The sequence below is a fragment of the Ochlerotatus camptorhynchus genome, unplaced genomic scaffold, assembly GCF_037179485.1.
Source record: "Ochlerotatus camptorhynchus isolate MF236.1 unplaced genomic scaffold, CSIRO-AGI_Acam_v1.1 ptg000002l, whole genome shotgun sequence".
Classification (NCBI taxonomy): Eukaryota; Metazoa; Arthropoda; class Insecta; order Diptera; family Culicidae; genus Ochlerotatus; species Ochlerotatus camptorhynchus.
The window spans coordinates 837,249-850,385 of NW_027040494.1; the positions used below are offsets into that span (position 1 = coordinate 837,249).

Consider the following 13,137-nt stretch of genomic DNA (forward strand, 5'->3'; position numbering starts at 1 on the left):
GCTTTTATCCGGGGTCTAGAAAAACCCCTATGCCAACTTCTAAGAACGTATAATCCGAAGACTCTTAACCACGCTTACCAATTTTGTCTGGACTACTACAACATGGATGCAAGATCAGCACCATTTCGTAGTGAGCACTCAATACAAAATCATAAACCTAGAGATCTCGAAATTTCTAGGAACCCTCCAAGACCACTCCCTAGAAAATTTCCTCCTTCTCCAACCCCAGTACCAAGACATTTTTTCTCACAGCAACCTCTTTTTCATAGACCACAATTTCTGCAAAATAGCTTTCCGCAAAACAGGCAAAAATTTCAACCGCCTCCAAGACCTTTTTTCCCAAAACCCCAACCGAGACCACAACCCATGGACATCGATCCAAGTATTCGTTCCCGCATCGTTAATTACGGTAACCGACCTCAGACGGACCTTAAAAGGCCAGCCCCACTTTCATCCCAAGTACCTCAATTTAAAAGACATGCGCATCCGATCGATACTTTCGACGAAGAAACAGATGATTTTTACGAATATGACAACAACTATTCGTCTGATCCTTACCAAAATTTCGAAAATTATCAACATTTTCAACCAAATGAACAACCAGAAGAATTAGAAATTCCCACAAACCCGCCACCTGAGACACAAAAGGACGAGCAGCTACCTTCAACATCTAGTGCCACTAATTTTTTAGATTGAAGCCCAAGTTGGTGAAGCCAGTTTTGCCTTACATCAACCTGAAGACAACAAATGGTTTTTATTCTTTTTTAATTGACACCGGGGCAAACATTATTTTAATTAACCCCAAACTTGCTTTGTCCTACAAAAATTCCAAACCATATAATTTTAACGCCCGTAGCATAACTAGTGCCAATGAAAGCTTCGATGCAACCTCCGCTATTGACATAATTTTTTTTTTATCCTAAAATAAATCACACCGCCAAATTCTTGTTACATAAGTTCCATCCATTCTTCCACGGAATAATTGGAACAGGGATACTGAACGCATTAAATGCAACAATAAATTTTTCCAACAAAACGCTGTCATTGTATTCTGGCAATGAAATGCTCGTTATTCCCCTTTATGAATATTTTCAAACGGATCGTTCGTCAAATAGCGTTTTTCGAACATCCCACCTTTCTGAAGAAGAACAAATCCAATTGAAATCTGTACTTGACGATGTTAAGGAAGTGTCCATGAACCTAGTGAGAAATTAACGTGTTCAACCAATGTTGAGTGTTCTAAAGGGTGATACGGTCAAAATTTGGTCAATATCAACTTGACGTATTTCTTTCAATTTTGCATTTAAAAAACCTGAACACCCCTCATTTTGAAGGTGTGTGTGTGTGTAGAATGTTGCTCCTATTTTGAATTTGGAATTCACTCTTCAGTTGTCAAAATGCCGTCCAAGCAAGAAGAGCAGCGTATCAAAATTTTGCTCGCGCATCGCGAAAATCCGAGCTACTCGCACGCAAAGTTGGCAAAATCGCTAAAAGTTGCCAAATCAACCGTTACAAATGTAATTAAAGTGTTTGGGGAACGTTTGTCGACAGCCAGGAAGTCTGGATCGGGGGGAAATCGAAAACCGGAAGCCGCTGAGACGACAAAGAGAGTTGCCGGTAGTTTCAAGCGAAACCCTAACCTCTCTCTCCGAGATGCCGCAAATAAGCTGGGTGTATCGTCTACAACCGTGCATCGAGCCAAAAAACGAGCCGGACTATCGACTTACAAGAAGGTAGTGACTCCAAATCGCGATGATAAACAAAATACGACGGCCAAAGCGCGATCCCGGAGGCTGTACACGACGATGCTGACGAAGTTTGACTGTGTGGTAATGGCAATGGCGCCAGAGCTCCGCCCAATTGAGAAATACTGGGCTATTGTCAAGCGGAACCTAAAGAAGACCAAAAAAACTGCTAAGGGCGAGCAGCAGTTCAAGGCAAACTGGCTTTCTGCGGCGAAGAAGGTGGATAAGGTGGCTGTACAAATTCTGATGGCAGGGGTCAAGCGTAAGGCCCGGCAATTCGGATTTGGAAAAGCGGAAGCCTAACTGAATATGTTTCCTGAATTTTATACTAATTGAACTTGAAAAGAAATTTAATTAGATTTTTTAAATAAACGATTTCACCGATTTACACGCGTTTTCCCTTGACCAAATTTTGACCGTATCACCCTTTATCAATACTACGGACGATATTCCTGTGCATCAAAAAGTGTATCCGTACCCAGCTGCATACACAGATGAAGTTAGGAAGCAGATTAATAAATTACTAGAAGATGGCATCATTAGACCTTCTCGCTCAGCATCGACAGCACTGGTCTGGATCGTACCGAAGAAAACCGATGCTTCCGGAGAGAAGAAGTTCCGAATGGTCATAGACTATAGGAAAATTAATGAAAAAACGATTGCGGACAAATAGAGATTGGGTACGTTTTAGACCAACTCAAAGGGCAAAAATATTTCACGACCCTCGATTTAGCGTCTGGTTTCCACCAGATAAAAATGAGGGAAAAAGATATCGGAAAAACAGCCTTTGCGATCAATAATGGAACGTACGAATTTACTCGAATGCCATTCTAGTCTAGTCTACACATACACAGCCAGTACTTGAAAGAATCCTGGAAATGATACATCTATCATTTTTCTTGTCATTATTAATGCCTGCTGCACATCAAGGATGTGAAACAAACAATAAAGCGGCCAGGCCTACTGTGTAGCGTTTAGTTAATTTTTGTGGAAGTGAATGTTTACCATGTCTACTTAATAAGTATAGACAGTGGTTAACATTTAATCCACAGGTAATCAAAGAGCGGGGACATACCGTACCAACCGCTCCGTATGCAGGATTTGAAAATAGGCTATATAAATCGTTGGGAGTGACAGAGCTAAGAAAGTTAATGTACACTCCTTGGTTGTCCGATCTCCTGGGATGGAACACAGGTATTTACCCCTTGTGTTCGAGCGTACAGTCCTCCCTCCGTACAAGCGTGGACGGCACCGCCAACCCACTGCCATCCCTCAATCGATCCAGCCGACCTCAGTCGAAGGACAACAGAGAGCGGTGTGCGGACGTAACCTATACGGAGGGAATGATGTATTCGCCTAGGTTATAGCGCCCTTGCTCGCTACCATTTTCTTCTAGCGGTTGGGACCTGAGCACTAACTCTTGTCCTAGCCCTATATGGCATATGGTTATAGCGCCATTACTCGCTTTCTGAAAAGAGAAGAAGGGAAGGGAAGGAGAGGAAAAGGACTTGGGAAAAGGAAATGCGGAATTCCTTTCCTCATTAGTATTTGTGTCGTCAACTTTTATGAAAACTATATAAATCATTTTTCCTTGGTAAGAGGTATTATTACGACATTTGAATAAGATTGGGACTAGCAATCATCCTCAATGTGTAAAAACTGGTGATCTTAAATTAGGCAATACCAGCGCCGGCCGCGCCCGAACACAGGTCAAGAAAGGAATGGGAAGGATTGTGTTGACATGACACTCGCTTTGATGGAAGCCGAGAACACCTCTGCACTTCCACGAGGAATCACTGGGATGTTGGATAAGAGGGTTGGGTTTGCAGCAGGGTTCGTTTTGGTAAACGATAAGCTGAATTGATGTCCTAACGATCATATAACGCGAAGGGGCTTGGGACTAAACCCACGGTCTTCTGCTCAGTAAGCAAAAACGTTTGCCACTAGGCAGACGAGCACCTTTTTAATCACCGAGTTGCTGTTATTACCATGTAGTCATATTAACAAATAAAACGATTGACGAATCTTGAATGTGGATGGGCCTGAGATTAGACTCATGATGTTCTGCTCAGTAAGCAAAAACGGTTGCTCTAAGGCCACCGAGCCCCTCATATCACATAATACCGTTGCTCAAATTTGTGTATCCATTCAAACCCGGAACCAACGACAACAACGAGTTTCGCAAAATACACGATACACAAGCGATTTTACCATAAATCTCTTTGATATGTAAGGACCTGGGACCGCGTTTTTCTGCTCAGTAAGCAGGCCACTGTAACCGACGATCTTTCAAATCCGAAAACTAAAAACTACGAAAAAGTACTTAGGCCTTCATTAAGTTCCACTTTCACGCGACGTTCAATGACAGGGTCCTATCCAGGATTACATCTGAAAAATCCAAATCTGGCCAACACCCACCTAAACCTGTTCTAATCCACCTGAAATGACTAACGAATGGAAGACTTTGACTACCCAGCCATGCAATAGTCTCATTCCGTGCCTTATGGCAACTTGATGATTCTATTGCGCTCATCTTTTGGCACCACCCAGGGGAGACTTGGTCCTGTACCTAATGCTTAACTTATCTCCATTCCACTCAGCTACTCGCAATTTCTTGTGATATAGTGGGCGGAATATTATTATATGAGACAATTCAATGCAGACGTCTTTCCAAATTTGGCAGATCGACAGGTAATCGGTGAGTTACCACGATAGTTGCTATTCAACAACTCGACAACGTCCCATCGTCAACGCATGCTATGAGAATTTCCCATTGCAGACGCCAACGAAATGACGTCATCGAGCTATCGATCAACTACCCTGGCTATCGCCTGGTACCTTATAGCACGATGCTAGGAGGCGAACCGGAAGAATCGATGAGCTACCTCTCCCCCCGAATTTACTCGAATGCCATTCGGGTTAAAAAACGCCCCTGCGATCTTTCAAAGAGCGATCGATGACGTACTAAGAGATCATATAGGCAAAATTTGTTATGTCTATATAGACGACGTCATTGTTTTCGGGAGAACTTTAGCCGAGCACTTGAAAAATCTGAAGATAATTTTGAAAACGTTAAACGATGCCAACCTTAAAATCCAACTCGACAAATGCGAGTTCTTACATTCAGAAATTGAATTTTTAGGATACATCATAAGTGCAGAAAGATTGAAACCTAACACGAAAAAAATTAAAATCATAAACAAATATCAAGAGCCCAGAAATTTAAAAGAACTTCGAGGGTTCTTAGGCATGATGGGTTACTATCGCAGATTTGTCAAAGATTTTGCGAAAATTGCAAAACCCCTGACAAATCTTCTAATGGGGGAGAGAACGCCCTCATCTAACAAGAAAATTTCGTTAGACCATAGAGAACAGCAGTGTTTCCCTACTCTCATCATCCGACATACTTATCTATCCAGACTTCAGTAAACCTTTCATTCTAACGACCGACGCCTCTGATTTTGCTATCGGTGCGGTCTTATCGCAAGGAGAAAGGGGAAAGGATAGACCTATTCATTTCGCCTCTAGAACACTATCTAACAGCGAGGAGAAATGCTCCGTACCAGAAAAAGAAATGTTGGCAATCTACTAGGCACTTCAAACGTTTAGAAATTATCTTTATGGGGCAAAATTTAAAATTATCACTGACCATCAGCCTCTCACTTTTGCTTTGTCGCCCAAAATACTAACGCAAAGCTAAAGCGATGGAAGGCTTATTTAGAAGAACACGATTACGAAATCGTGTATAAACCAGGAAAGTCGAATGTCGTAGCCGACGCTTTAAGCCGAGTTGTTTGTTCCATGACAGGAACACAACATTCTGCGGACAACAGCGATGACTTATACATTCAATCCACGCTATCACCCATCAACATTTTTTGCCACCAAGTTATTATAAAAAAAGGACCTGACAAAATCACAACTGAAACCCCATTTCCAGGCTACCATAGGAACATAATTTATTTAAGTGATATTAACAATGACTCTATTTTTCAGGTACTAAAAACATACTTCATTTGTTCGAAGATTAACGGTTTGCTAACAGACGAAGAAATTATGGGAAAGATCCAAGAGGTCTATAAAAAGAACTTTGGGCAAGGAAAACTGTTAAAAATCCGTTTTACTCAGAACATGCTTGAAGACGTTAAGGAAGAGGACAGACAGTGGAACATTATCCACACTGAGCACTATCGAGCACACAGAGGTGCTCAGGAAAATAGACAACAAATATTTAGAAAGTATTTTTTCCCCAAATTAAGCCAGAAAGTGGGAGATTTCATCTTGAACTGTCAAATTTGCAATGAATGCAAATATGACAGGAAACCGATAAAATTTCCCCTTCAGGAAACTCCGATCCCTAACACCCTATTTCAAATAGCCCACATCGATATCATGTTTTTGGAAAGCCTTCACTTCCTTACATATATCGATAAATTTTCAAAATTTGCTCAGGTTGTACCAGTAGAATCTAGAGCAGCCATTGACCTCACACCCGCTATAAAGGATATTTTGCTTAAGTATAAACCACCAGATACACTGGTAATGGATGGAGAAAAATCCTTTATGACAGGAGAGCTCGTCAACTTTTATAATATACCCATAATTACTCCTTACATTACAGCTACCGGCCGGAGTGAAATGAATGGAACTGTTGAACGATTCCATTCAACGCTCCTAGAAATTTACAGAATCACCAAAACCGAGCACCCCAACACACCAGTCCCTGATCTAGTCCAATTATCCGTTCTGAAATACAATTCCACCATCCATTCCTCAACAAAATTTACCCCACTGGAAATAATTTTACCTTCTCCTCGAACACCAGAAATTATCGAAAAAGTTTATCGAAATTTAAAGCAAACACAAGAAAATTCATTGACTCACCATAACAAGAAAAAGAAATTTACCCCAATGGGAGACAATATCGACGCATTCGAGACAACTCGACAGAGACTGAAACATAAAAAACGATTTAAGAAAATCAAAATTTCTAAAGTAAATAAAAGCACCGTAACGACAGATTGTGGACGACGGATCCATAAGGACGATATTAAAATTAGAAAAATTTAAACATAGCTTTCATATTTATTTTTCAAACTGCTACTGTTCTTACCAATCTTAATACAATCAGGACAGGAGGTGACGATTGACATACGAGACGTAGGACAAAATCCAATCCTGATATTCCATCAGGGCGACGCACGAATTAGACTAGACTACAAGTACTACATTCATGATTTTAATCTCACTAGTATTAAATCGCAAGTAAAAAGCCTCAGATTACAGTTTGAAAATTTTAGTAATAATCAGTTCACCGACTTGATAATTGAAAAATTCAATGAAATAGATTTTTGCTTCAGAAACATAGACCCAATAAGGCGACATAAACGATGGGATAGTTTAGGCACAGGATGGAAATATTTGGCTGGACACCAGACGCATACAACTTGAAAGTAATTAATTCTTCCATTAATAATCTAATTATAAATAATAACGAACAGGTAAAAATTAATCGGGAACTGAATTCGCAATTGAAAGATGCCATTTTCAAAACGAAAAAAGCAATAAGTCTATTCAATGTAGGGTCAGTTGAAATATATTGTACTAAAATTTTGTTTCACCTGAACTATTTGCTAGAAAAATTAAATCAAATAATAGAAACAATCGTCTTAGCAAAGTTATTGTTAGTAAACATAAAAATTTTAAGTCAAAGAGAGATAGACATTTTGATTGCAGATCTAGCTAGGGAGAATATAACAGTTCATACTGCTATGGAAGCAACGACCTATGCGACGACATCGGTTACATCAAACAACTTGGACATTGCTCTCATCATCAAAATGCCTAAGCTCGATTCAAGGATTTTCAACAAAGTACGCTTGTTCCCCATCATACACGGCAGTAAACAGATCCACATCTCCAACGAATTTTATATAACACACGAGGAAGAAATTTACGCAATCAAGTCAGTAGAACCAGTTATTTTTGGAAAACGAGATATTATTTTGGATAATACAACATGCATACCACGACTACTAAGAGGAAATTCTGCAACATGTAATTTCACTTCCAACCCAGCTAAGAACCAAATCATCTATCTAGATGACCACCATTTACTGATAAATTCAAAATCAAGCTTTAAGCTGTCATCCAATCGCGGAATAACGGAGAGAAATCTATCCGGTTCTTTCGTTATTTCCTTCAATAACTGCTACGTAAAAATAAACAACGTTCTATACTCCAGTAGAAGTCAACAACTTCCAGGAAACCCAATTCATCTAACACTTGACGGAATTGCGGTCAAGAAACATCATGAGATCTTGAACATTACCTTGGAGCATCTTCATGAGCTACATCTGAAAACAAGGAAGGAGTTGGACGTCATCCGCTTAACAAGCAATAGCATCCATTGGTCACCATTGGCCATCTTCGGAGGAATCTCATTCACTCCTCTCATAATTGGTTCTATCATTTTAAGGTTCTACAAAGGGTAAGTAATTTTGTGTTCTTCTTCTTTTTTAAATATCATAAAATCATCATCATTAGTTTACACGTACATTCATATATTATCAATACGAAAATTTAAAACATGTATTTCGTGGGTAAAACACGAAAATTTCCTGGGTAAAACACATTCACTGTATTAACTTACTTGTGTTCTTCGGAGTATAGCACAATTAAACGCAATCGAATACACGAAACTCAAAACAACTGCTTCACAAAACTCTTGGTGAACAAAATTCATCACAAAGAAAACCATTTCTACTTTACTGCTTTGCTAGCAATCGTGAAAGTATCATTGAAACAGCGGTGCCAGATGTATTGCCTATAGCAATGAATTTAAGTTTACTAAAACAATTAATTGCGAAGTCTGCCTTATTAACATAGATGAGTGGATGTATTTAATGGTGGATAAATATCAAATACTGATTAAATAAAACATAAATGACCATTTTAAACATTTTACCGGTCCAATTAAAAAAATCACAGAAGATTGAATTCAACACTAACAGGGTTGATGGCAGCAGTGCACGTAGCCTGTTATACACTTTCCCGCTCAGTAGTGTAATCAAACTTGCATACAGCGCAGTCTGGCAGTGCTTATGTTTTGTCTGCTACATTCTTATCCACTAGATAGTGCAACTCCCCGGCAAGGTGACAGATAATCTTAGTTTCACGTACCCACTTGCAAATAGTAGATGTCGCCACACAACGTAAACAAAGGGAGTGCCCTTCACCGCCGCAATGGTATTTCTCTATGGGAAGGCAACTTTTTGTTTCACCATGTGTGGATGTCAAGCAACAAGCAAGAATGCCATGTGAAAAGAGCGATTTATGATTTTCGTGGTGAAATGAAATAAATCCAAACAAATTGGAACAGATTGATGGAAGTTTTTCTTATATAATCAAATAGAAATAAAAACACATTGGTTAATTCTATTATATTTTGCTCTTGAATATTATCAGTCTTGAGAATAATGTTTCTGAGCATACTTGTGCGGTGAGAACTTGCAATAAAAAGCCGTATCATTAAAAACAGTTTACTTCCCCATCTTCCTATTGAGGGGTGAAAAAAACACAAAATTGATTCTTATTCGCGGTGAGTAGCAGGTTTGCTGTGTGAACACTAACGTTTCGTATATCCATTCAAACATGAAGAAATAAATAAAATAAATTAAAATAAGCGTCTCTCAACAAAAGATATTCATAATGAGCTTCTAAAACGAATAAATTTCAGTGATTGTGTTTTGTTACACCCGTCCGTTTAATTAACATTGTTCCCCACCAACTTGAAGTTTCAAGAAACAGATGAGGCTATCTGTTTTTATGTTCAGTATTTTATTTACTTTATTACATATCTGCATTCGCCCTATTCAGATAACACTTCTGAAATTTGTGAGTTTGACAGAACCACCAGCACCAAATTTTCGGAGTACACTGGAAATGTACTGGACTTGTCAAGTTGCCCCCGGGTTGAGATAGTGTGACATCACATTTGCTGTTGTATTGAAATGAAGAAAAGAGGTGGTTAAGTTTTCCTCACCATACCAGTTGATATTTATGAAAAATGGACAGTTTTGGCGTGGGGACACCGATTATTTTTATCAATATGGGTATTTTTGGAATTGGGATGATGTCTACGTGATGCCTGTATGCGAGATAATGTTTGCACCATCGTACAAATAAGATTCCCGTTTCACCTGTACATACAATGCCTTGGTTTTCTTTGCATGCACGTAACCTATAGCGCATACCGTAGTAGGCTGTGTATAAAAGAAAATGATTTACTTAGTTTGACAGTTGCACCATGACGAAGTGGCACCGTATTCGTGATTTGTCCCACGCGCAAATGTCGCAAAAAGACATTTCAATCGTCGTGGGAGTGTCCCGGTGGACCGTCCAAAAGGTTTTAGACCGAGAAAAGAAAGGACAACTATCCGCGAAGGTGGTCACAGGTCATCCGAGGTCAGCTCGGGTTCCGAGGGTTATCGCTGCTATCATAAGGAAGATTCGGGTGAATCCAGTGCGTTCAATAGGGAAAATGGCAAACGAACACGGAATCAGTGATTTTATGGCACGGAAGATCGTAAAGGAAGATTGCGGGGTGAAGTCGAGGGCACGGAAAAAAAAACTCACATGATTACCAACCGCATCCGGGAGCTACGAGTCGAACGGTGCAAGAAAATCTTGAACTTCCTTAAGCGAAAAAATCCGGTAATCCTGTTCACCGACGAGAGCATGTTTACCATCGATCCCGTATCAAATTCCAGAACCGACCGGTATATTAGTTCTCTTCCGGTAAAAGACGTGGCCGTCGATCACAAGAACGTGTATCTGATCAAGCATCCTGCTAGCGTTATGGTGTTTGGATTGGTGGCTTCCGATGGCAAAAAAAAAATTGACCCGGTGTTCATTCCAGAAGGCGACAAGGTCAACACGGAGGTCTACATCGGGAATTTAAGTAAGTATGTTCTACCGTGGATCAAAGAACAGTACGGTCCGAAGCCAAATGTTGTACTTCAACAAGATGGGGCTCCATGCCACACCTCGAACCGCACTCAGAAGTGGTTTCAGGAACATCTTCCGTTCTGGGCGAAGGATATGTGGCCGCCATCCAGCCCCGATCTTAATCCGCTGGATTACTCAATATGGCGCGTCATGAAGGCCAATGCGTGTTCTAAACGCCACCCGAGTACAGCAAGCCTCAGACAAACATTGAACCGTACCTGGAGAGAAATGGATCCAGACTACATTATTAGAACCAGCCGTGCATTCCGGAAGCGTGTGGAGGCCGTTATTGTAGCAAGGGGAAACTCGATCGATGATTAACATAGTTTAAGACTCTGAAAAACATCCCCCCTTTGAATAAATAAAAAGACTCAAAAACAAAATTTTTGAGATTTTTTTTAAATTTTGACATTGCTCAATGGTGCAAACATTATCACGCATACGGTAGGGTAAGGGCTCAACATTCCAGCCTCTTATGAAATAGCCCTATTCTTTCAACACAAATACTAGTTCACTCAATCACTTGCATTATGCATCTTCTCTTGCTGAGAAGATTGTTTACTCGACTCTCTGTTCAATCGGTTGATCTTAACAGCGGCGATGCAGTACATAGATTGAGTGCGTTAACCTTGTTGTCGTCAGCCGAAAACAAAAAGAAGACCGGGTAGATCATACGGGTGGATTATAGTACGTTCAGACTACAGAGTTATAACATGTTATAGCGCTATCTTGATGGTGGTTTCTGTGTTACAATTAGTTGACAACCGTTATAACATGTTATAACTCTCCAGTCTGGACAGCGTTTTAGATTTATTGGAATGGTAATTACCTGGTTTCTACTGACATGAGCCTCGAGCCAGTTTGGTACTGGTCTCCGACTGTTGCATCGGACTGATCGTTGGATATTGGTAGCAAGGCAATTTGCGCGACGGGTCGCACGACGTTGTCCAAGGAGGCAGTTTTCAGTGTGACCACTCTGACGATCCCGTCTTTCCCAGGATGGACCTTCACAATTTTCCCGAGCGGCCATTGAGCGGGTGGTAGGCAATCGTCCTTGATTACGGCAAGCCGTCCGATCTCGATATTGCTGGGTGATTTGCAGCCTTGAACAGCCCTGGATTGCAGCTGCTGGAGGTATTCCGGGTACCAACGTGCCCAGATTCGTTGGAGGTGTTCCCAATGGTTGAGCCGGTTTTCGGGAATGTTGACTAACGTTGCTTCGGGAACGGATTGGAGGTTGGAGGCAGGAAGTGACCGGGTGTCAGGGCTTCCAGGTCCGATGGTTCTGAGGACAGGGGCGCTTAATGGTCGCGAATTGAGGCACATCTCAACCTGAGCATGTCCTCGTAGGAAAGATTCGTAATGCCAATTTCCTTGAGGCGGTGGGTCTTCGCGGACTTCACCGCAGCTTCCCAGTGGTAGAGGCCGAGAATTTATATCCGACGCCATTTTGAAACCCAACATGGCTGCTTCCGGTTTCATAAAACAATGAGAAATACTGTCACATACCCATCAATATGAGTATTTTTGGAATCGGGTCGATGTCTATAGGCCGGAAATTTATATCCGACGCCAATTTTAAATCTAACATGGCGGTTTCCGGTTTCATAAAAAGTAGGGTCAAATTCTTATCAACATAGGTATTTTTGGAATCGATAATTGATAATTGAAATTGATATCTGACGATGGCGATGGTGGTGTCAAAAGAAGTGTCAAATACCCTGCAATATGGGTATTTTCGGAACTATGAGGACGTGTAGATGCCAAAAATTGATGTCTGATGCCATTTCGGAATCCAGTATGGCAGTCAGTGGTTCAGAATAAGTGCCAAATACTCTACAATATGGGTATTTTCGGAATGAGGACGACCGGTAGATGCCGAAAATTGATGTCTGACACCATTTTGCAATCCAAGATGGAAACCATCGGGTTCATAAAAAATGCCAAATAATGCCAATATGGGTATTTTCAGAACGGAAACGACATGTAGAGGCTGAAAATCGATGTCCGACGCCTGATTGGAATCCAAATGGTGGCCATTGGTTTATAAAAACCTGTGAAATACCTTAAATATGGGTATTTTTGGAACAGCGCCAACGCATGAAGGCCTAAAGTCGATGGCCGCTGCCATTTTGGAATGCAAGATGGTGACCATCTGTTTTAGAACAAATGTAAAGTATTATACCATATCGTCGCTATCATGAATTCCAAACTGACATCCGAGCAACAATTTTCGGCATCTACACGTTATCGTCGTTCCGAAAATACCCATATTGTAGGGTATTTGACACATTCTGAACCCAATAGTCATCATATTGGATTTCAAAATGGCGTCGTACATTAAGTTTCGTCATCTACACATCGTCCCCGTTCCGAAAATACC

At 40.7% G+C, this 13,137-nt stretch overlaps 1 pseudogene; it reads left to right on the forward strand.

Moving 5' to 3' along the window:
* Positions 1 to 8,239, forward strand: part of LOC135717211 (uncharacterized) — a 130,724-nt pseudogene extending 122,485 nt beyond the window's left edge.
* The last annotated feature ends 4,898 nt before the right edge of the window (positions 8,240 to 13,137 follow it).